The 25,636-nt window shown below is 44.9% G+C and overlaps 1 protein-coding gene across 1 annotated transcript in view; it reads left to right on the forward strand.

Annotated features, from left to right (window-relative positions):
• The first annotated feature begins 3,800 nt into the window (after positions 1 to 3,800).
• Positions 3,801 to 25,636, forward strand: part of Slc25a30 (solute carrier family 25 member 30) — a 58,926-nt gene continuing 37,090 nt past the window's right edge. The window contains exon 1 of the mRNA XM_057786636.1: positions 3,801 to 3,868. The gene's annotated coding sequence lies outside the window, so the exon portion shown is untranslated. The remainder of the gene's footprint in view (positions 3,869 to 25,636) is intronic.

Consider the following 25,636-nt stretch of genomic DNA (forward strand, 5'->3'; position numbering starts at 1 on the left):
TTCAGGTTTTTGTTGGTTTTTTGTTTTTTTTGTTTTGTTTTTTTCAAGACAGGGTTTTTCTCTGTGTAGCTTTGGAGTCTCTTCTGGAACTCACTTTGTAGACCAGGATGGCCTCAAACTCAGAGAGATCCGCCTGCCTCTGCCTCCTGAGTGCTGGGATTAAAGGCTGTAGACCAGGCTAACCTCTAACTCAGAGATCCACCTGCCTCTGTCTCCTGGGGGCTGGGATTAAAAGGTATGTGCCGCCGGGCGGTGGTGGCGCACGCCTTTAATCCCAGCACTCGGGAGGCAGAGGCAGGCGGATCTCTGTGAGTTCGAGACCAGCCTGGTCTACAAGAGCTAGTTCCAGGACAGGCTCCAAAACCACAGAGAAACCCTGTCTCGAAAAACCAAAAAAAAAAAAAAAAAAAAAAAAAAAAAAAAAAAAAAGGTATGTGCCCCCACGCCAGGCCAAATTAAAACTTTCTAAACAAGACAGGCAATGGTGGTATATACCTTTAATCCCAGAGGCAGAGGCAGGAGGATCTCTGTGAGTTAGTGGCAAGTCTGGTCTACAAAGCAAGTTCCAGAACAGACAGGACTGGGCTGTTACACAGAGAAACACTGTCCCATTCCCCCCCCCCAAAAAAAATCAAAACCAAGCAAACAAAAAACCTTTCTAAACAAAACAAAACGTTGAAGTATAATATTCATAGGAAGGTGTACATGTGTGAAGGGCAGTCTATAACTTTTCATAAACACAACACATGCAACCAGCACCCAGATCTACAGGCCCCCCGAGCCCCCCTTGTGCTCCTAGAAGAGCATTAAAGTGACATCATATGCATTTATCTGTTAGGTGGGCTATGCTTACAGCGGCTTACATAGTCCGGCAGATACTCTCCATTCTAATTTAATTCACTGATTATTCTTAAGTTCACAATCAAAGTATTGGGTTTGATTATGACACCTTCCTTGTAATTGGTCATTTTACTTTGTCCTTCTCATTGCCCTCCGCTCTGCACCCGCTCATCCCTCTGTGCCCCTATGTAGGTTAAACTTGGCTGTCAATTGAATGGGATTCAGAATCACCATGGAAACAAACCTCTGGGCAAGTCCGTGGGGATTTTGTAGATGTGGTTCATGGAGCTATGAAGACATTGCTAAAGGTATAACCAAAAGAAGAAAAAAAAATGGGAACACACAAAGAAAAAAAAAAGAGGAGAAGGAAGAGGAGAAAAAAAGAGAAAGAAGACAAAGAGGAAGAGAAAGAAGAAAGAGGAAGAAAGGAGGAACAGAGAGGCTTCTTTCATGTTTTCAGAAACTGAGGACCACTGGTCCTGGGAGGGGAGCGCCAAGTTATCTTCGGGCTTGTCCTTGCCAAGGCTAAGGCTTACTGAGGTCTTTGCTACTCTCTTCCCTGCTCACTAGGGGCCTCTGCTGGCCAATTTGTCTTTGCAGTGTGTGGCTGGGCTGCCTCTCTCACTCTCCCAGGGCTCTCTAGCTAGCCTAGCTTCTGTGCCTGCGATGGCAAAAGTAGCTGTCGAGGCACCCAGCTGCTTTGAGGACGAAATAACGCAATCACAGACGGCGGAGGGCCTCTAAGCGCAGCTCATGCTGCTGCGGGATGCAGCTGTGGATAACAAGGAGCTCGCCGACGTTTCATCTATAACAGTTCTGTAGCAGTGACAGCAGGCAGGTGACTCTAGACTCTAAGTTAGAGAGTGACCTGACTCCAGGGTTGCTCTCAGCTGGTGAGATCAGCAGCCCAGGGCGAAGTTCATTTCCACTATGCGCTCAGCTCCTGATCCCCACTAGCCTGCACTTTCGGGCTTGTCTGTGACCCACCCTTCCATTCCCGGAGGTATGTATGTATGTATGTATGTATGTATGTATGTATGTATGTATGTATGGTTAAATTTGGGCTCTCTATCTTATGGCTGGGTTATTTCCCTGTTCTGGTCTCGGGACCTCGGGGTAGCTCAGTTACAAACAATAGACCCTCTCTATGGGTGGTGGTACCTTGTGCCATACACAGGGACAAAAATGGACTCCAGTCACGGAGGCATCTTTGTCTCACTAAACCTCACAGCTAGTTTTGAGGCTTCTAAGTGGTGTGGGTGTGCCATGACCTAAGCCTCTCTTCACCGGAAGCACCTGCTTTGCCTTCAGGACCAATCAGCTGCCTTCCTGCCCTGCTGGGGAGGGCGGGACTGGAGACCTGTTCATCTCGTCAGCTCTGTAGTCATTAGTCCTTTCTTAAACCTATCCCTAACCATCACTACCTTCCTCGTTTTTTGTTCGGTTATTTTTGCTTTCTTTTTAGATTTTTCGAGACAGGGTGACAGGGTTTCTCTGTGTAGCCTTGGTTGTCCTGGAACTCACTCTGTAGACCAGGCTAGCCCCAAACTCACAGAGCTCCACCTGCCTCTGCATCCTGAGGGCTGAAATTAAAGGCGTGCACAACCACTGCCCGGCTGTGAATTTTTAATCTACGAATCTCCTCCATTTCTTTCCCACTAATGCCCAAGGGAAAGAATGCATATCACATGACCTGCCTCTCCCCAGTCCGGATGTGTGTGGGTCGCGTTCCTGTGTACTGTGGTTTTCCGGCAAGGGTTTCCTGCTAGATTCAGAAGTTCAGGAAGACTCGGATTTGGCTCTTGGATAGGTTGGATTTTCTATTAGGAGGCCTGCCTTGTCCGGCTTTGGCTCTTCCTTGATTTTAAATTTTTGATAGCATCCAGTTAGGCCGCACTGGGTTTAACCTCAGGTCTCCCTTCCCCCATTATTGACTAAGGCAGAGTTTCCTTAGCTGGAGGACAGCTTCTCTACTCTCCCAGTTCTCCCACCTCTCCCACTGTTTCCATGGCAGCAGCATCTGCTCTTGGATTTGCTAGCTCTGCTTCCCTCCCCCTTATCTGGATCTTCTCTTTCTTCTTATTTTTTCCCTAACATTGATTTCTTGAGTGCGTACACGTGTGCATGCATGCGTGCGTGTGTGTGTGTGTGTGTGTGTGTGTGTGTGTGCGCGCGCGCGCGCGCATGACATCCATGGGTTCTTGTGGAGGTTAGAGGATCACTTGTGGGATCCTCTTTCTTTGGGGTTTCAAGTACTCAAGCCAGGTCCAGTGTCTCTCTCTTATGCCTGCTGATATAGAACTCTCAGCAGCCTCTCTGGCATTATGTCTGCATGCCTCCATGTTCCCACTATGATGACAAAGCACTAAACCTCTGAAATTGTAAGCCAGCCCCAGTTAAATGGTTTCTTTTATAAGAGTTGCTGTGGTCATGGTGTCTCTTCACAGCCATAGAACACTGGCTAAGGCCAGGCATGGTGGCACATGCCTTTTGCTCAGGAGGCAGAGGCAGGTGGATCTCTGAGTTCAAGGCCAGCCTGGTCTATGAAGTGAGGGCTATCTTGGGGGGAAAACGTTGACTGTTGTAGTAAGGCCGCTTGTTTGTTCCCAGCTGCTCAGACCCCAAAATAACCACATCATAGTTACCGTCCTCTTATGATCTAGCCAAGCCATTTCTAGTACAAGACTTAGACTCCTTAGGACAGAATGTTTATTAAACATTAGGATATGTTCCTTGCTTAATATTGTTTATGTTGGTTGTAATTCTAATCTTATACTTGATATCTGTTTTTAGCGTATATAGGTTTGTATTGGGTTTAGAACTCTCTTAAACAAAAGGGGGAGGTGCTATGGGAGCTCCTTCAGCCAATAATCTTTAAGATGCCAGCCCACTTGGGCGTGGTCTCTTAAATTATAATGCAGCTGTAAAGCCTGTGCTTGCTTTCTTGCTTCCAGCTCTCACTTCCTGCTGATAGACTCCGTTCCTGTTCTTCATTTGTACAGAGGACTGTGATCTAGGACAGCGATCTGTGAGTCTCCCCTAAATAAATAACCCTTTATTATACTTAATTCTGAACTAGTGTGGGGTTATTTTGTAACTTCCATCACCAATCGACTAAGACAGTACTCAATTCAAGCATTTTGTTATGGCAACAGAAAATGGACATAGACAGTAACATGCTTCTTAGTCCCCTTTTTCAGCTTATATGATAACCCCCCACCATCTGAGGCTCTCAGAGGCTTGCTCTTCTAGTATTCAGTTGGCCATGGAGTTTTGTTGAACAATCCTCAGGGTCTGGTTTGTTATAGTTCCACTCTGTTTTGATTAGAAGACTCAGAGATTTCTTTTTTTCTTTTTCTTTTTTTCTTCTTTGTCTTTTTTTTTGTTTTTTGAAACAGAGTTTCTCTGTGTAGCCTTGGCTGTCCTAGAATGCATTCTGTACACTAGGCTGGCCTTGAACTCACGGAGATCTACCTGCCTCTGTTTCTTGAGTACTGGGATTAAAGGCATGTGCCACCACTGCCCAGCTTGAAAATTTAAGAGATTTAACACCAGCCGGGTGGTGGTGGTACACACCTTTAATCTCAACACTCAGGAGACAGAGGCAGGCAGGTCTCTGTAAGAGAGAGAGAGAGAGAGAGAGAGAGAGAGAGAGAGAGAGAGAGATTTAACACCTATCCTATTGCTATGTTCCTCATAGACTTTAATAAAAAGAAATTCATGTGGATACACATGTGCACACACACACGCACACACAGAGATGGAAACATATACAATTGGTTTATGGAGTTCACTAGGTTCAATATACAATTTAGTTTTTAATTTCTCAGAGATCCCTGTGGTTTTCTCTACTAGTGACACTTGTGCCACATCCTGCTGTCAAAACTCCTTGGCTTAAGACTCCTGGCTTAAGCTATCAGAGGCAATGTCAAGATTTCTACCTTAGTGTGTTGTGTGTTTTGATCTTTGTATCTGGGCAAGCAGAGCCCTCTAAAACCTGGTACACGAGACTGATTGCAGAGATGGCTTAATGGTTAAGAGCACTTGTTGCTCTTACAGAGGACTTGAGTTTCATTCCCAGCACCCACGTGGTGCTTCGTAATCAACTCCAGTTCCAGGGGATGGATCCAACACTCTCTCCTTACCTCTTTGAGTACACATACATGCAGGCAAAACACTCAAACATACTAAATACACAAATCTAAAAGATTTTTTCAAAAAGCCTGGTACATGAGAGTCAGTGGCAAAGCACTTCCCAGCACTGGGCATGGTGGCATTCCCTTTAATCCCGGCACTCTGGAGGTAGAGGCTGGCTGGTACCTTGGGTCCCTTGAATTTGAGGTCTGTATTCAAAATGAGTTCTAGGACAGCCAGAGCTACATAGAGAAACCTTATTTCAAAACTACTTCCTAGCATGCCCCCAAAGCTCCTTAGTACCACAAACACAAAACAAAACAATCGTGGCCTAAATGAGTAACTGAGGATATTCCTAAAACCATGCTCTTCTCACGAGGCAGAGGGATTGAGGTGAGGAGGCGGCAAAGAGGGTAAAGCCTCGTTCTTATGCTTTTCAGTCCAGCTTAGGGTGCCCAGGAGCACACTCTTCGGAAGATTCCCCTCATGGAGCTTGATTTTGCCTGTATCACTCTTGAGAGTATGAAAAACGATACAGATCTTCCAACAGCAAATACCCACACATTTGTGCACACACCATTAAATGCCTATGTGCTGATGTGCATCCATGAGCCTGGTTTAAGAATTCCTGCATCAGCACAGTTATCAAATGCATGTGCTTCACATGAACGACGGGACATACACAGCAGAAAATGATAGAGATGGCCTGGCTGTCCTGGAACTCACTCTGCAGACCAGGCTGACCTCGAACTCACAGAGATCCATCTGCTTCTGCCTCCCAAGTGCTGGGATTAAAGGCCTGTGCCACCACTACCTGATTCAATTTTTTAATAGCTTTTTAATTTTCCTCTCAGGTAGCCTGGCTTTGAACTGATTCAATTTTTTAATAGCTTTTTAATTTTCCTCTCAGGTAGCCTGGCTTTGAACTCTCAATCTTCTTGCCTCTGAGGCTCAATTAGCTAGTTAATCTGTTTAACACCTCTTTTTTGAGACAGGATTTCTCTGTAGCTTTGAAGCCTACCCTGGAACTAGCTCTGTAGACCAAGGTGGCCGCAAACTCACAGAGATCCGCCTGTCTCTGCCTCCCAAGTGCTGGGATTAACGGCCTGCACCACCATCGTCCGGCCTGTTTAATACCTTTTACTATCACTAGACATTCCAGCAGGAAGAATTTCTTGTATCGGTTCTCTCCTCAGCTTCTATTGGTGCTAGGATATAGCTCTCTTGAGCAGGGGCCTCGAACTTGCAGATTGTAACGGGCCTTGGGTTTCATCTCCAGAACCACTACTAACACAATAACGCGGCTTGTTTTCACTATACGTTCATATACAACTTTAAAAAAACTGAATGGGGAAATGAACAAATGGAGTCTAGGCAACTGTACCCCCTTCATCCACTGGTGGTCTAATATTTGGATAAACGGCCATGTGCTTGCCTTTCGTCGTTGAGTGTCTTGCTTATTATTGTTCTAATTAAAGGCATTTTTTTTTTTTTCGAGACAGGGTTTCTCTGTGGCTTTGGAGCCTGTCCTGGAACTAGCTCTTGGAGACCAGGCTGGTCTCGAACTCACAGAGATCCTCCTGCCTCTGCCTCCCAAGTGCTGGGATTAAAGGCGTGCGCCACCATCGCCCGGCTTAAAGGCATTTTTTTTATGCTAGTGATTGAACCAAGGGCCCTTTGTATAGTTAACATGCTACGAAGCTACACCCCAGCCAGAATTATATTTAGTTCACTTGTTTGTGTGTTCGTGTATTAATAGATTCGATCGCCAAGCACTCTCTCGGCAGCAGATCTGAGATCGCTAGGAGAAACCGCTTTTCCTTTCCTGTATTCCAAAAGGTGGTGGGGCCTAACTAGAGGGAAGCACTAGTCGTAGAGGGCTGAGCTTGCAGTTCCGCGGTGTGTCCAGCAGAGGGCGATGCTGAACCGCGGGCTGTCGTAGGCACAGGAGCAGTGCAGGGTGGGACTGGGAATGCCGAAAGCAGTCCTCAAAGCTGAAGGTAGGTAGAGTGAGCACATCTGCTGGATGCTTTCCAACTGCTGGATGGAAAAGCCCAGCAGAACGCGAAGAAAGTCAGAAGAATCTGGAGAGGTTTTGAGGGGAAAAAAAAAAGAAGAATCTCTGGCCGGCACTGTCAAAGTTTCTGGCTGTCCCCACAGGAATCGGGCCGTCCCTGGGCCATCTTTTGCGGGTGCTCCTGAAAATTAAGAGGTCCGGGACTCATTGGCAGGAATTTCTGGGCGGACTCAGCTGACAACTGCTGAGGAAGAGATGCATCGGGTTCCACTCCCAGCCCGTTACTTAGCTGTGTGACCTTTCCGTGTGTCCCCGCCTCCTCCCACACACACTTGCAAAACGCAGGTGATAAAGATGGTGGGGGTCGTGTCTTCTGCCCAAGTTCGCTTCAAGGCTGGAAGGGTATGGGGCTGTTCTACTCAATCAAAGGCTTATTAGAGAGTTCTCTCCGTTCCTCTAGAAGAGCAGCCAGTACTCCTAACCACTGGGCCATCTTTCTAGTTCCCCTCCCCCATATTTCGTAAATAGAGGATTTTGAGTTCAGGAAGGTTGAGAGACTTACTTGCGCGAAGCTGGATCTTGGGTCTCGCAAGCATAAACTACAGACTTTGAAAGTTTTGGTGGTGAATGTTTTTAGATCGTGTTTTTGTAACCTAGAGGAAAATAAAATGACTTTCTTGGCCGGCAGAGGTGAGAAGAATGATTTCTGTTCTCTTTTGGGGTCATCATCACCATCTTACCCAGCAGATAAGGAAAATATCTAGAGTGATAATGATTGATGGCATTGTTAAATTGCCTGGAACGCCCCACGTGTTCATGTAAGCTTTTCGCCTTACTAAAAGGGTTATTTAAGGCGGGTGTGGTGGCGCATGGCACGCCATTACTCTCAGCACTCAGGAGGCAGTGGCAGGTGGATGTCTCTGAGTCCAAGACCAGCCTGGTTTACAGAGTGAGTTCTAGGACAGCCATGACTACACAGAGAAGCCCTGCCTCGAAAAACAAGCAAGCAAACAAACAAACAAAAAAAGGGTTACTCAATGGGTCCTAAGGATTAGGGGATCAGGGATGCTACAGTAAGCAAAGGTGCATTCAAGTCATCGTGAGGTTAGAGCTGGGCAGAGGCGGGTGCTGCCAGGATTGAGGGAAAGGCCCGACCTGGGTAGGTGCTGGGCAGAGGCGGGTGCTGCCAGGGTTGAGGGAGAGGCCCGACCTGGGTAGGTGCTGGGCAGGTGGAGCAGAAACCAAATCCCAGACCAATGGAAGAGGAGGTGTCTGAAGGGAGGACCACAGACTGGACTGGTCAAGCCTGCTTGTCCAGCTCTATCCTGACCTCACCCTGACACGGGAGCTATTGTCCCTTCCCTTGGGAAAATGTCACCAGGGCAGATGGGACTCTGGAGCAGTGATGGAAAGTTTTGGAGAACAGATGTGCACCCCTAACGCTGGCTTTGTGTGCTGGCTGCTGGGGCAAGGTGGACTGAATGACGGTCTCTCCCTTGTGTTCCTGCATCCCTCCCTGCCGTTACATCTGTCACTATTCCCGCTCCCACCCAGTGCCCACCTAGGACTTTCCATTCTGCCCAGTTCTGCTCTTCCCTGGTCTTCCTCCATCCACCTCCTCTCTTCAGCCCCCCATCTCAGCAGGGAATTCTCTGAGTTCTCAGGTTTCTAGTTCCCGTGAAGTTAGAGCCCAGTTTTGTTTTGTGTAAAGGGCCATCTCTAGTTCATGCCCAGTGCCTCTTCCTTCTGTATATTAAATGACATTAACAGGGCTTTCCAGTCATATTTGAGCCAATGTTTCCCCTTAAAAGACTTCCTCAGGACCAGGGAAGTGTCCTGAGCAGATATTCAGTGACACATGTAAATTAAGATTATATTTTGTTTGGGGGAATAAATGTCTTTGACTTCAGGTCCAGAAAGAGCAGACTGTCTTCCTTTCGGGACTCAGTTGGCTGTCCCTTGCCCTCATACACCTCCCTGGACCCTGCCTGGAAGGAAGTCTGGTCCAGTCTGCTCCTTTCATCCAAGTCCTTGCAGAAGCCCTGTGCTGGCTGGTTTTATGTCAGCTGGACACACACTAAAGTCATCTGAGAGGAGGGAACCTCAATTAAGAAAATGCTTTTGCCGGGCGATGGTGGCGCACGCCTTTAATCCCAGCACTCTGGAGGCAGAGGCAGGTGGATCTCTGGGAGTTCGAGGCCAGCCTGGTCTACAAGAGCTAGTTCCGGGACAGGCACCAAAGCTACAGAGAAACCCTGTCTTGAAAAAACAAAACAAAACAAAAAATGCTTTCATAAGATGGGGTGTAGGCAAGCCTGTAGGGCATTTTCTTAATTAGTGATTGACAGGGAGGGTACAGCACATTGTGGGTGGTGCCGTCCTTGGGCCTGTGGTCCTGGGTTCTATCAGAAAGCAGGTTGGGCAAACCATGGAGAGCAAGCCAGGGAGCAGCACCCTTCCATGTCCTCTGCATCAGCTCCTGCCTCCAGGTTCCTGGCCTGTTTGAGTACCTATTGTGATGTCCTTCAGCGATGGAGTACTATGTGGAAGTGTAAGCCAAACAACGCCTTTCTTCCCCAAGTTGTTTTGGTCATGGTGTTTCATCACAGCAATAGACTGGACACTGCCTGCTAGAGAAATCTGGACAAATTTGCTCCTTCCGTTCATGTGCTTGCATAAGCCCGTACTGTGAGCCAAACTCTGAGATCAGTTAGGTCTTTGAACTTCAGGGAGTCACAACAGAAACACACTGTCAGATTCCTTAAAGCCTTCCCACATGTGGACTGGTTTGGTCTTTATCACAACCTAGGGAGGCAGGTGGAATGGGTCAGGAGGCTAAAGGTCTTTGTGTTGTTATGTTGTCTGCTCAGAAAAGGGAAGCGATGTGTTCTGGGCCACACTGGTGGTTCCAGGAAAACTGGGTCTAGCCCAGGCCTTTTAACTCTCATTTTCTCCCTCTGGAATTTAACTGAATATGGAGCATGGGCTGTCACTCCAAAGGCCAAGGAGCAGACACAGAGATTGAACCTTTAAGTTGTGCCTTATTCAGAGAGCCAGGAATCCGAGGGAGCAACAGATCTCTCTCTCTCTCTCTCTCTCTCTCTCTCTCTCTCTCTCTCTCTCTCTCTCTCTCTCTCTCTCTCTCTCTCGCTCTCTCTTTCTCTGCTTGTGTGTGTGTATGTGGATGTCAGAAGCCTTCCTGGCTTGCTTCCTCTTTTTATTCCATGCATATTAGTGTTTTCCTGCAGGTGTGTGCACCGTGTGTGTGCCTGCTGCCCATGGGGATGGGAAGAGGGCATAATTGGATACCCTGGAGTTGGAGTTAGAGATGGTTGTGGATGCTGAAAGAGTGCTCTTAACCACTGAGCTGTCTCTCCGGCTCCTCCACTTCATTTGTTTGTGAGTGTTTCTCATTGCACCTGGAGCTCACCAATTGACTAGACTGGTTGGCCAGTGAATCCAGGGACCCTCCCCTACTTCCCAGCACCGGGATATAGATGCACCCTGCCCTGCCCAGCTGGGTGTTTGAACTCAGGCATTCATGCGTATGTGGCAAGCACTTTACCCCTTGAGCCACCTGACTGTCCCCAAACAAACATCTTTACAGAACAATATGCCAACTAGCAGAACTTTACCTGAGTGGGCATGTGTGTATCTCTGTGTATTTGTGTACGCGTATTTGTGTGTATCTCTCTGTGTGCATGTGTGTCTCTGTGTGTGCACCCGTGTGTGCATATGTATCTATGTGAGTATGCATGTGTATGCATGTGTGTGTGTGTTTCTCTGTGTATACAACAATGGATGAAAAGCAAGTCCGCCACTTCAGAGGTCAGCCTTGTCCTTCTGCCCAGGTGGTCAGTCATTTTTGAGACCTGTGGTATTTCTCTCTGTATCACCTCTTTCACTCTTCATCAATCCTCTGAATATCTGAACTTAAGCATTTCTTGAAGTTTCTCAGTCCTGTCTACCAGCATGAACCTTGTATTCCTCCTCTGGCTTAGGGTACGCGTTAACTTGGGCCAGGCATAGTGGCACACACCTTTAATCCTAGCCCTGGGGAGGCACAGACAGGTGGATCTCTATGAGTCTGAGGCCAGCCTGGTCTGCATAGTGAGTTCCAGGACAGCCAGGGCTGTGTAGAAAGACTTTGTCTCTTCCCACCCCAGAGTGAACTTGGAATACACAAATCGAAATTGGAATATAGTATTGAACTACTAAGGAAAGTCTGAATGCATGTCTGAGTACCATGTGTCTGTCTGGCACCAGTGGAGGCCAGAAGAGGGTGCTGGATTCCCTGGGACTGGAATTACAGATTGCTGTGTGTTATCCTGTGGGTAATGGGTCCTCTGGAAGAGCAGCCAGTACTCTTAACCGCTGAGTCATCTCTCCAGCCCCAAGAAGCATTTTAAAAATGTTTTCATATTAAGTGGTAATTAAAAACAATGGGATTAAAGAACTCGTGGGAATCGCAGCTGGCCAGCAATGGATCTCGAAGAGTCTCAAGTCTCCTTTCAGGCTCTTCCACAAATCTGTTGTCTTTCCCAGAGCGGAATCAAAAACTGAAGCCCCACCCAGTGTTGGACTAAACCCAGCTGAGAGTTTCAGAAAATCCTAGGTTACAGAATGTCACATTCCAGTAAGACAACAGGCTGCAGCGACCTTGGATAGAAATTATCCTGTAAAAGCAACAGAAGATGGGACAGAAAATACACAAGGGAGGAGCGAAAATGTGTTTTCCTCAGTAACTGTCACTGTGGATGGAAAGCCACCTGCTCCCTGCAGAACTGGGAGAGTTATTATATGTGTGTGTATATATACCTATATATGTACACACATACACATATATACACATACATGCACGCACATATATATGCACACACATACATGTATATATATATATATATATATGCAACTGGGCATTAGCAGAAACAGATGCTTATATATAATATATATGAAATATTAATATATAAACTTATATATGTCTAAACAGAGAACAGGGTCTATCAGTAGGAACCCAGAGCCCTGGATCGAACCCCACAGGACATAACCTGGGAAGAGCAGCACAGAACAGCACCTTTAAACCAGAAGTCAAACCAGCTTTATCCTGAGAACTAAGCCCAACAGGCAGTTCTCAGTCACGGGGAAATGACAGAGTTAGGGCCAGGAATGGGAAATCCACATTGCATCCACAGGACTTCCCAAGAGTGCAGGTGAAGTCTCTCGGCAGCACTTGGGCACCTCCTGAGCCTGCGGGCCCCAGTCCAGGCCCTCCTGTTTCTTGTTCCTCATTCTACTACCAAGAAAGCCACTGAGACTAAATTATTACCCCAGAACAGGTCAAACAAACCAAAATCATTTTTTTTTTAACATAAAAACATTGCTCTAACTTTCCCCAAGCTGTCCATAGAGAAAATGTCTTACCTACCTTTTTGACTATATGTCACATGGCACTGTTCTTCCCCATTTCCGAAAAGGCCCTGTCTTCTCCTCAGGAAGGTGTGGCGCAGAGGTGGAAAAGAATTTAAACACTTGGTCTTGCCATGGTTCCATGGTTTTCCCCAGCAGGTTTATTATTATTAGGTCAGAGGTTTTGTTGTTGTTGTTGTTGTTGTTGTTGTTGTTTTTCCCAGGTGCATTTCTCCAGGGTTGTTCATGCTTCATTCCCTGAATATGCCATGGGATGGTGTGCCTTGGCTATCCCACATCATATGAAAAGCCCACCAAGCCCTGACTCCTCCCCAGGGAGGGTCAGAACCACTCACACAGGCTATTTAGGCTACCACTGAGAAAAAGAACCCGTGTTTTTCAGATTTTGCTGGTCCCCCTCTCCCCTCCCATCTCTTTGTATCCCTTGTCATGTTCTCACCCACCCAGAAACACTACATTTATTAAATGTGGGCATTTTTTATTTGGTCTAATTTGGTCTGATTGGAATTATTTGTGTCAGCGGAGAGGCTCATTTTAAGATTATTTCTAACAACAGAAATTCTGAATTTTTTTTAACAACATGCTTGTATGTAGAGAAGGATAGCCATTGTCCAACTCCAAAGTCAGCTCTTATTTTTAAGTAGAAATGTATACATGTCCAAATTTTACCATACCAAATTTTACCAAATTTACATAATCAAATTTTACCATGCAGATAATACAGCATCATAAGTCAGATTTCTCTTAGCTTGTTGCCATGTAATAGAAAACTCTTTCTTTAAGCCTTTGCTATTGACATGATGTTTCCTATGAAATTCTGAGGCCTTCAGCACACTTCCAATTAATAATTAATTAATTTCTGCATTACCTTGTGCTAGGAGACCTGGCAGACCCATATGGGAACAGATATGTGTTATGTATGTGGGACAAAACCTTTCCTGATAATATCTTGAACCTGTATGAATAATGAAGTCAATTCTGTATCATTTGATATAAATTCAGCAATTTCAATATGCAAGACAATTCTTTCTGCATATTGTGAATCAGTAACTATATTGAGAGGTTCTTTAAAATCCCTTTGTACCATGAGAATAGCATATAATTCTGCCTTCTGAACACAATTATAAGGGCTTTGTTCCACGTTACTTAATTCTTCTGATTTGTAACTTGCCTTTCCTGATTTATTTGCATCAGTATAAAATGTATGGACTCTAGTTATTGGTGTGTCTCATACAATTCGGGAAAGAATCCATGTAGTTCTCTTTATAAGGTTAAAGTCTATCACTTTTGGGATAAGTGCTATTAATTTCTCCTAAAAAATTAGCACAAGCTCTTTGCCATGGTTTATTGTATTCCCATAATTTTTTTATTTCATCAGCAGTAAAAGGCTGCTGGGTCTATACTTGCTAGTTGACAAAGTTTCAATTTTCCTTTTATAATTAATTCAGAGACCTTTTCCATATAAGTTTTTAATTTTGTACTTGGTTTATGTGGTAAAAAGATCCATTCTAAGATAATATCTTCCTTTTGCATTAAAATTCCTGTAGGGGAAATTCTAGAAGACAATATGACTAGAATACAATTAAGATTTGGATTCACTCTATCTACATGTGCCTCCTGTAATTTCCCTTCAACGACCATCAATTCTTTTTCTGCTTTAGCTGCTAATTCCCTAGGACTATTAAAGTCTTTATAACCATCTAAGGTTTTGTTTAAATGAACTATTAGATCTGGTGTTATCCCAACAGCCAGTCATAGACTGGAAATATCTCCTAACAATCTTTGAAAGACATTAAGAGTCTGCAATCAGTTTTTCCTAATTTGTGCCTTTTGTGTTCTAATTTTCTGTAAACCTATTTTGTAACCTAGGTAATTGACAGAATCTCCTCCTTGAATTTTTTCAGGAGCAATTTGTAATCCCCATTTAGGCAAAATTTTCTTTACTTCTTCAAACATTCTTTCTAAATTATCTGCATTTGAGTCAGATAACAAAATGTTATCCATGTAATAGTAAATTATAGACTTAGGAAATTGCTTGTTTTCCAATGGTTGGCTGACAAAGTATTGGCACAGGGTGGGGCTATTGAGCATTTTCTGTGGGAGGATGGTCCATTGGTATCTCCTAGTAGGCTGAGAATTATTTTACATAAGCACTGTGAAGGCAATTTTTTCTCTACCCTTTTCTTGTAAAGGGATAGTGAAGAAACAATCCTTTAAATCAACAATTAAAGAGGCCATCCTTTTGGTAATAGAGAAGGCAGAGGAATTTCAGGTTGTAGAGGGCCCATAGGTTGGATAACCATTCCCCATTTTCCAGATTTCTTTTTAACAACAAATGCAGAAGAATTTCAAGGGCTGGTTGATTCTTCAATATGGTGAGCACCTAGTTGCTCCTGTACCAGCTGTTCTAAAGCCTGCAGTTTGTCTTCTGTTAAAGGTCACTGTTTAACCCATATGAGTTTCTCAGTTAACCATTTTAAAAGCAAGGCCATTAGTACCTCTGAAGGCTTGCTAGTTGCTTTGTGTTCTTGTACAGCCTGAATGGCTAGTGACCTTTGTTTATAATACCTTATAATATCCTTCCCAGAAACATGAGTTTTGGGGACTGCAGGAATGTTAACCTGGGTATTCCATTGCTGCAATATTAGTTACATATGGCCTTAGCCTTCCTTTCTGTCTTTCTGGCCCTATGCATTTAGCCCACATCGTGCTTTGTTTCACTTGAGATAGGGTTTCAATTCCTAGGACTTGAATATCTGCACCTTGAGGAGGCCAATCTGAATGCCAAGATTCTGAAGTAATACTAGTCACATCCACACCTGTGTCTAATAATCCCTCAATTACAATGTCATTTATACTCACTCTTAGACCAAAGTCTTTGATAATTTATAGAAGTCTGCCAAAATATACATTTCCTATTTCTTTTTTTTGTTGTTGTTGTTTGTTTGTTTTTGTTTTTTCGAGACAGGGTTTCTCCGTGGTTTTGGAGCCTGTCCTGGAACTAGCTCTTGTAGACCAGGCTGGTCTTGAACTCACCGAGATCCGTCTGCCTCTGCCTCCCTAGTGCTGGGATTAAAGGTGTGCGCCACCACCGCCTGGCTAACAGTATCGTTTTTTACTGTAGGCATGGGATTGTTTAATTTTTCTGGTGAGACATGTTCTCCACAGTGACTGGGAATGACTGGGCCTTGTTTGACATTGAGAGCCCCCCCCCCAAGGAGTTTCCCAATGATTTCATGTTGCCTTGTATGTCTCTTATTGATCTACATTCATTAGTCCAATGTCGACCTTTACCATGCCTCCCACATACACCAGAAGGCTGAGTCCTCCTATTCTTGCCATTTCTAGAGGAAACATCATTCCTAGGAACTCCTTGCCTACAGCCCCTTCTTAGATGTCTTATTCTTCCACAATTAAACATTTGGCATTTCGATGTCTTTTTATACCATTGGAAATCACGTCTCCTACCCAAGCTTCAGTACTAAAGTCAAATGTTTCAACATTCCCTGTATGCAAGATCCATTTATCTATGGGTGCTGATCTAACCTTTAAAGGCCCAAGGATCTTCTTACATTCTAAGTTGACATTTTCAAAATCCAAAGATTTAATTAGTACACGTCTAGCTTCAGGGTCTGTCACTCCTACTTGTACAGCCTTTGTAAATCTTTGTAAGAAGTCACTAAAGAGTTCTCTCTGGCCCTGTTTAACCCTAATATATGACTCAATTCTCTTTTTTGGTTCCCGAACCCCGTCCCAAGCAGTTAAAGCTATGTTAAAGCTATGTGCTACATAGGGACAAGGTGTGTTCATCATAGTGAGCCTGTTCCTGAGGATCAGAGTAATGACCCTCGCCAAGAATTTGATCTTGGGATGTCTCAAATCCTTTTGCTTTCCCCTGTTGCTCTAAAATTTTTGCCTCTTCTCTCCAATAACACTTCCAAAGCAGTTGAGATTAATTGAAGCCAATCGTGTGGAGTAACCTTTGTGCTTGAAACCTATGCTTTCATCATTTCCCTGACAAATGGTGAAGGTAGCCCATAAGAAACTATTACTTGTTTTATTTCTTTGACTACCTCCAGGTGCCAGATGATGGCAGAAGATACAAAATAATTCTGCACTAGTTCAGAATTACATAAAATAAATGGTTATTTATTTAGGGGAGACTCACAGATTGATGTCTTAGATCATAGTCCTCTGCATGAACAGGGAACAGGAACAGAATCTAGCAGCCAGAAGTGAGAGATGGAAGCAAGAGCCTGAGTGCACGCTTTACAGCTGCATTTATAGTATACGAGACCTTGCCCAAGTGGCTGGTGTCTTAAAGGCTATTGGCTGAAGGAGCTGAAGGAGCTCTCATAGCACCCTCCCCATCACCCAGTCTATCTTATCTCCACACCCTCCTTTCTCCCTTTCACTCTGCCATTTTTTTTTGTTCTTTGCTGAATTCCTGGGTTCAGGTGATGGGTTTCCATCTCCTCAGTAGCTGGGTCTACAGCTATGCACCACAAATCTAACCTTGTGTTCTTTCCTTTCCTTTCCTTTCCTTTCCTTTCCTTTCCTTTCCTTTCCTTTCTTTTTTTCTTTCTTTCTTTTCTTTCTTTCTTTCTTTCTTTCTTTCTTTCTTTCTTTCTTTCTTTTGAGATAGGATATCTCTATTTAGTTCTGGTTGTCTTGATCTTGAACTCACAGATAGTCTCCTGCCTCTGCCTTCTGAGTGCTGGGATTAAAGTAGTGTGTCACCACCATCTGGCAAGTTTTGTTTATAGTATATATCTCATCCTGCAGCATTTACTGTATTCTTATATATCATCTGCCTCTTCCTAAGCATGAGGTAAACTCAAATGGACAAGGACTTTGATATATTCATTGTTATATCTACTGTGCCTACTGATCTGGTGGCAGCTCTGCTTCAGTCCCTGGCATCCATAGACCCAAAAAGTCTAGAATGTTCTGTAGAAGCCTCAATTTAGTCTCTGGCATTCATATACCCAGAGAGTCTGGAATGTTCTTGTGGAAGTGCTATTATTTTCTTAAAAGATAATTTGTTTATTTCTATTTTGTGTGTATTGGTGTTTTGTCAGCATTTATGTCTGTATGAGAGTGTCAGATCCCCTGTAACAGGAGTTACAGACAATTGTGAGCTGCCATATAGGTGCTAGAAACTGAACCCAAGTCCTCTGCAAGAGCAGCCAGTGTTCTTAACCACTGAGTCATCTCTCCAGCCCCCAGCTAGTCTCTGTTCTTAATTGTCTTTTAAATTTTTCATTTAGACTGGCAGTGGTGGCACACAGCTTTAATCCCAGCACTCAGGAGGCAGAGGCAAGCCTATCTATGTGAGTTCAAGGCCAGCCTGGTCTCAAGAGAGAGTTCTAGGATAGCCAAGGCTACACAGAGAAACCCTGTCTTGAAAAACCTAATAATAATATTTTTTATTTATGCATATGTGTATTTCGTCTATACTCATGTCTGTGCACCATATGCATGCCTGGTGCCCAAGAAGAGAGCAGTTCCAGATCCCCTGGAACAGAAGGTAGAGCTACCATGTGGGTGTTGGCAATTAAATCTGGGTTCTCTGCAAGAACAACCGGTGTTCTTAACCACTGAGCCATCTCTTCCCAGCTCCTCTTAATGTTGATAATCTTGAACACAATTCAAGGTATGTTTGAGTCCTCTGGCCCTTTGAATGGAAAGGTAGGGTAGAGGTTGGAGTCAGGCCCTTCGATGTCACCCCTTCCTGTTTTGCATGTTTTGAAAACTGAATTGGGTCCTGTAGTTGAAGAAACTCATTCACACTAAACAATCTCATAGGAGTCTCACATTTGGAAATACAGAATGCTTTTTTATTTATGTTTAACTGACAGTATGGAAAAGACTGGGCATAATGTATACCTGTAATACCAGCAACTGGGAAGCTGAGGCAGAAGGATTACCCTAAGTTTTAGACCAATCTGAGCTGCATACTGTAAATTAGGTTAGCCTCAGAATCTAGGCAATCCTCCTGCCTCAGCCTCCTGGAGGAATTTCAGGCATGTGGCTGTATGGCAAACTGTCTAAAAGACTAAACAGAAGAAAGTAGATAACATATGTAGCATGTAGGTATGTATATGTGTGTGTGTGTGTGTGTGTGTGTGTGTGTGATTGAGGTGCGGGAGAATTGTCTGTATTCTGTCAATCATGTTTTAAATAAACGCTGATTGGCCAGGCAGGAAGTAGAGGTGGGTCAACCAGATAGGAAGTAGAGGCAGGGTGATGAGAACAGGAGTATTCTGGGAAGAAGGAAGCTCTTACCCCAGTCCTGCCCAGACCACGGAAGAAGCAAGATGTAATCTACCTGGCTGAGAAAGGTACCGAGCATGCGGCTAATGTAGATAAGAACAATGGGTTAATATAAGCTACAAGAGTTAACAAGAAGCCTGAGCTAATGAGCCAATCCGTTTTATAACTTATGGAGATTTCTGTGTGATTTTTCTTTGGGGCTTGCCGGATGTCGGGTACTGGACGAGACAGAAACCCCAATAAGCTGGCCCTCATGTTACATGATTGCTGAACTACATTTTAAGCTGAATATACTACTCATAATTTTATAACTGATAACAATACTAATTGCCATATGAGTTAACTGCATTTGGGGGTAGGGTAGTACTAAGGATAGAACCCAGGGCCTTATGGATACTTGCTGAGGGCTCTAGCAGTGAGCTATATCCCCATCCAGAGTACTCATGACAAGTAGATCTGATTTGTTCAGATGTGAGAAAGAAAGGATCCCAGCCAGCGTCAATTCTGAAGTAGCCAACAAAGATTAAAACTAGCCTGTGAAGTCCTTGTTGCTGTAATATTCAGCTTAAGGAAGTGTTTAAGTACCGCTGACAACACCTCTTCAAAACTGCATGGTCTCGCTTCGTTTTTCTAAACCCTTGGAAAACGTTAGAACTGTTTCCTAAGACAAATTCCACTACTTCAGTGCCTTAGACTTTGCTGACTGCTTCTGTCAAGGTCACCTTCCAATGGCCAGCTCCCCGCGATGTGGTTTACAGTCAGAAGTCACGTAGCCCCAGGACTGCTTTGCTCCCGACGAATTCTCAGGCTGTTTTCTTCAGTTACTCAGACTGTTTCTCTAGGGAACCTGCATTCAATTTAACTATCCTTTTCTGGAACTGGTTGTCTTGTCCTCACTGTTCTGGAGTTTTTCTAGAGCGGAAGAGTTTTTGTAGAAGGTTGTGTTTAAGATCAGAGGATAAACAGGCTGGATCCAGAAGAAAGCCATTGGCGAAATTCCACTTTGTTGATTAAGCAAACATTACTGGGTGGCTATTTTGTGCTATTGATGCTGAGGTGAAGCATGAGACCTGATATCAAGGACCTGGGGATGGGATGAACAGTCAGGTAGGTTGATCATTGGTGATATTAACCCCTGAGATGACACCATCAACCCAACCTTCTATGAAGTCAGGGTGCTGGCTAGCTTTATGTCAACTTGGCACAAGCTAGAGCTATCTGAAAAGAGGGACCTCAATTGAGAAGATGCTTCCTGGCTGTAGGATATTTCTTAATTAGTGATTGGTGGGTGTCTTAATTAGGATTGCTACGGTTGTGATAAAACACCAGGATCAAAGCAAGTTGGGGAGGAATGGGTCTGTTTGGCTTATGCTTCCACATCACAGTTCATCATCAAAGGAGGTCAGGACAGGAACTTAAGCATGAGTAGTGCTATGCCTGAGCTGAGTTCTATAAGAAAGCAGGCTGAGCAAGCCATGAGAAGCAAGCCAGCAAGCAGCACCCCTCCATGGCCTCTGCGTCAACTCCTGCCTCCAGGTTCCTGCCCTGAGTAAGTTCCTGCCCTCACTGATTTTGATGATGAACTATTATATGGAACTGTGAGTGAAATACACCCTTTCCTGGCCTGGAGAGATGGGCTCAATGATTAAGAGCACCAGCTGCTCTTCCAGAGGTCCTGTGTTCAATTCCTGCAACCACATGGTGGCTCACAGCCATCTATAGTTGGATCTGATGCCCTCTTCTGGCCTGCAGGCATACGTGAAGATAGAGCACTCATATACATAAAGTAAATAAATCTTTAAAAAAATAAATAAATAAGCCCTTTCCTCTCCAGGTTGCTTTGGGTCATGGTGTTCATCACAATAGTTACACTAACAAATACAGTCAGATTTGCTAACTCACTGCAGACATGGTCTAAGGTTGACCTCAGTTTTACCTGCATTTCTTAAGGTGCAAACCATTTAGGGAGGCTTCCTTGGAGAAGAGGCTTGATCTGACCTTATAAAAGTAGAGAAAGGACAAAAGAAATGGGAGAAACGATGGCGTGGACAAGGCACTGAGCTCCCAGATGTACGGGACTGTGGGTAAATCATTTATTTAGATCTCTTCCAAACAGGTCAACTGTACCTCTATCCTCTTCCATCTTAAAAAAATATGGTGATAGTAGGGACTGGACCCAGAGCTTTGTGAATGGCAGCCAAGTGCTCTTCTGCTGAGCTCCACCCCACCCCACCCCCCACCCCCTAGACCTGTAGCCTTTAAACAGCAAATGAGAAAGGAAATTGCTAAGGAACTTCATCATCATCATTGCTTGTTTGGTTTTGATGCACCCTGAAGCCCAGGCTAAACTGGCATTCACTATGTATCCCAGGCTTGCCTCACACTTACAGTGATCCTCCTGTCTCTGTTTCCCAAGCGCCATGATGATAGGTGTGAGGTGTGCACCCCCACACTCTGCAAAAAGCTTTACTTTTCAACGAAGCAGTTCTGAACTCTCCAAAGGAAGGTCAGTAGCTTTCACTTTCTGGTTAGATAAGGTTTCTGCTGTGCTGGAGCCTGGCGGGATGCCTGGGATAAAGGTCTGGGGCAAGCTTGGGGCACAGTTAGGAAAGCTGAAAACCACATGGAAGCTGATTCCAGGCCCCTTTCAGTTGTGCAGAGGGACCCTACAGGGCTCACGCCAACATGGCTCACACTCCCAGGCACCTCTGTGGACTCAGAGGTCCTACTGAGCTTTTGGTATGCCTTGCCTTATAACCAGGACATCAGCAGTTCTGCTCATCCCTCACAGAGTTTTTTTTCTTTTCTATTTTTTTAGTGTAAATTTTAAGTGTCTCCAGACAGTGGTAGTGCAGGCAGAGGCAAGCAGATCTCTGAGTTCAAGGCCAGCCTGGTCTACAGAGGGAGTTCCAGGACAGCCGGGACTGTTACGCAGAGAAACCTGTCTAGAAAAATCAAAACAAAAAAACAAAAAGCAAACAACAACAACAAAATGAACACCATGTACAGAGCAGTTTGTCAAATCCTCTTTATCTTTTGGTTTGTTGCATTTACGAGAAGAAGAAGCTCATTTGGACTTCAGGTCCTGGTGCCTGGAAGATGCTGCCAGAGGCAGGTGGCTCAGGGCACATAGCAAGAGACAGGGAGCACACACCTGTCCTTGTTGGCTCTATCTTTCAGTGAACTCTGGTTAAAGGTAATGTATTTGGGGAAAAGGTCATCCTATTTATTTTTTCACAGACTTTTTGTTACGCTTGAGAAATAAACATGACCTGATCAATATGCCCCAGTCCAGGTCTTATCTCTTAGGCGATCACGTGATCACGTGAAAGGGCAGTGGTATGTGGGTACACACAGGTCTCTGAAGGATCTTTCCCAGCCTGTTGGAAAATCCAAACGCAGCACAGGGAGCTTCTGGTCATACAGAGGCCTCTGTCAATGCAAATACCTCTGTGTGCTTGGTGTTTAGCGTCTGGAATTTATCTCCTCCAAGAGGAATGCTGTCTAGGTGGCATGAGCCACCAAGTGAGCGATGACCTTGAGCTGGGGAGGGGGGAAGGATGCTGTGAAGAGAAACACCCACCGCAGGCTGTTGGCGGCTCCAGCAGGAAGAGAGCCTAAGTTCTGCAGCCTGAGGAGTTTGCTGGTCACCATTATTGACTGAGGGTTTGACCCGCTCAGAGCTCTGGCTACTTGGCTGGCTAAATAGGAGCTCTTTGTTAGTTTGGGTCTTTGTTTTGTTTGTTTTTGCTTTTGTGTTTTGAGACAGGGTTTTTCTATGTAGCCCCCAACTATCCTAGAACTTGCTCTGTAGACTAGGCTGGCCAGGAACTCACAGAGATCCACCTGCCTCTGCCTCTTGAGTACCGGGACTAAAGGTGTGCACCACCGCCTCCCAGTTTAAGCTCTGAGTCTATACTAAGCATTGTGGTAGAGGCGGAGTCTGTGGCTGTGTTTCTTAAAGAGATTCACAACAATTTTTTTGTTAGGTTTCTTTTTAAAAGTCTTTCAGATTATTTTAAATTTTATGTGTATGAGTGTTTTGCCTGTATGTACATATGTGTACCACATGCATGACTGGTGCCTTGGGAGATCAGAAAAAGGCAATGGTTTCCCTGGAACTGGAGTCACTGATGATCGCGAGCCACTGTGTGGGTGCTGAAAATTGAACCCAAGTCATCTGCAAGAAGAAGTACCCTTACTGCTGAGCCCTCCTCCAGTCTCCCTAGGATGTCCATAAGAGACTCTGAGCAATTCCTTTCCCCATACCTGTGGTGTTTTAATGTCCTTAGTTTTGCTGGGATAGAACTAATATATCTAAATTGTACATGTGGAAGGTATATGATATTTTGTTGTTGTTATGGTTATGTCCGTGTCATGGGACCCCCCCAAAGACCACCATAGAGCCGACATCTGGTGCAAATACACTGGGGTTTATTGATCCATGTCATGGGACCCCCCCAAAGACCACCACAGAGCCAGCATCCAACACAAACACGCTGAGGTTTATTAATTACAAGTTAGCTCAGACTGTAATCCAACACACAGCCGCAGCAAGTGAGGCAGAACAGCCCTGAAGCTTTAGGGTAGGGAGGGTTTAAAAGGGAAAAAACGCAAACAGAATGGCACAAGCCTTGGCGTTTCGGGATTGGTTAAAAGTATTAGGGTATAGGGAAATTTTCAAACAGTTTCAAGATAGTGATTAGTCAAGTACCTACAAGTACGCTTGAAGTAAGACATTGTTTGGATACCCTGATGGGTAACTTTGACCAGGGCTGGCACAGTTTCTTGGGAATGTTTATGACATGCTGGGTTGCATTCACTCTCCTAGTTAGGTCCTGTCTAAAATGGAGTTCTTTCTCAAAATGGAATTTGTTCTGCTCCTTCAGTTATGAGACAAAATCTCATTGTATTACCCAGTCTTGAATTCACTACCATTCTGGCTCAGCCTTCCGAGTGCATGCCTGTGTACACAGTCTGATGGGTTTAGACAAAATGCACGTACCTAGGGTACACATCACTGCTGCAATGAAGGTAATGGCCTGCTCCTGCTTCTCCAGTGCTCCTGTCTTTTTGCTGTAACTATTTTGTGTGTGTGTGTCTCTCTTTTGGAGACAGGGTTTCACTGTGTAGTCCTGGCTGCCCCAGAACTCACTTTGTTCAACAGGCTGACTTCAAACTCACAGATCTGCCTGCCTCTGCCCCCCAGGTGCTGGGATTAAAGGTATGTGCCACCCCATCTGGCCTTAGCAAAATCTCAAGTGGACAACAAGTTATGTTTTGTTTTTGTTTTAGTCAGGGCCTCCTGTAGTTCAGTCTAGCCTTGGACTCTATGTAGCCCAGGCTGACTTGGACCCCCAGTCCTGACTTGAGGGCTAGGGTTTTGGGCATGCACCACAAAACTGATTTGTGCAGTCCCAGGCTGGGAACACAGGGCTCAGGCCTGCAAGTCAAGTACTCATCCTGCCAACTGAGCTAAATTCACAGCCTCAGACTTTTTTTTAAATTTATTTCTTTATTATGAATACAATATTCTATCTGTGTGTATGCCTGCAAGCCAGAAGAGGGCATCAGACCCCATTACAGATGGTTGTGAGCCACCATGCGGTTGCTGGGAATTGAACTCAGGACCTTTGGAAGAGCAGACAATGCTCTTAACCTCTGAGCCATCTCTCCAGCCCTTTTTGTTTGTTTTTGTTTTGTTTTGTTTTGAGATGGAGTCTCAACATTGCAGCCCAGGCTGGCTTGGGCCTACTTTTTAGCCCTGGGCTGGTCCCAAATTCATGGTAATCCTCCTGCTTCAGCGTCCTAAGTACCAAGAGGAGAGGCACTAGTATACAGCAGCAGGGTAACTTTACAGAGCCCCGCAGCCCCACCTACGGCAGCCTCTGTAACCGCTTTTACAAGTTTGGTGATTTTCGGTGCTTCATGCAATTGGTCTTCCTGTACCTGATCATTTCACCTGCATCACACCTCTCTGATCCACATCTACGGCTGTCAATTATCCCCGACAGTCCCATGTGGGATGTACTGATTCTGTGACCGTCCAAGCCTCACGACTCACGGTGTGCGTGACTCCGGTCCTCACACTCTTACTACGTCAAACATGTACAGCACAGCGCTAGAGTCGGAGATGAGGCGCATCACTCCCTTCCAGGCCTGTCTCCGGGGCTTGGGCATTGACATGCAAAGGCAGGCCTCCTGCTGCTCCTCATCGAACTTAAAGTGATTTTTTAAAAAAGTGTAACTGTAGTATTTATTTTTCATTTTTGTATATATTTAGGATTGTAATTTTTTCCCCCCAAGACAGGGTTTCTCTGTGTAACAGCTCTGGCTGTCCTGGAACTCACTTTGTAGACCAGGCTGGCCTCAAACTCACAGAGATCCGCCTGCCTCTGCTCTGAGTGCTGAGTGGACCACCACCACATGGCAAATTAAAATTGTAATTTAACTACAACATTTCTCCCTTCTCTTTCCTCCTTCTAAACCCTCCCACCGGCCCCTTCCATAGGCCTCTCCCAGAGACTCTTCCCAAAGGCCCTTCCCCATCCTCCTTCAAATTTATGGCTTTTAAAATTAATTGTTATCACATGCATATATTTGCACAGACCTATATATTCCCAAATATAACTTGATGAGTCCATATAATGTTTCTTGTATGTATTCAGGGCTGACCATTTGGCATTGGACAATCAATTGGGGTGCTCTACCTTGGGGAAGACCACTTCTGTTCCCAGTTTTTTTTCAGTTGCCTGTAGTTTTGTGTAGGGTAGAGGCCTTGTGGGCTTTTCTTCACCTGGTTTGGCCTGCCCATTGGTGCCTTCCTTGTTCAGTTCACATTTGGGCGAACTGTTGTTCATCTTGGTGAGACCTCATGGGTATGGTTTCTGATGTTACTAGGAGACACAAGCTCAGAGCAAACTCTCTAGTCCTCTGACTCTT

This window comes from Chionomys nivalis, chromosome 12 (genome assembly GCF_950005125.1).
Source record: "Chionomys nivalis chromosome 12, mChiNiv1.1, whole genome shotgun sequence".
NCBI lineage: Eukaryota > Metazoa > Chordata > Mammalia > Rodentia > Cricetidae > Chionomys > Chionomys nivalis.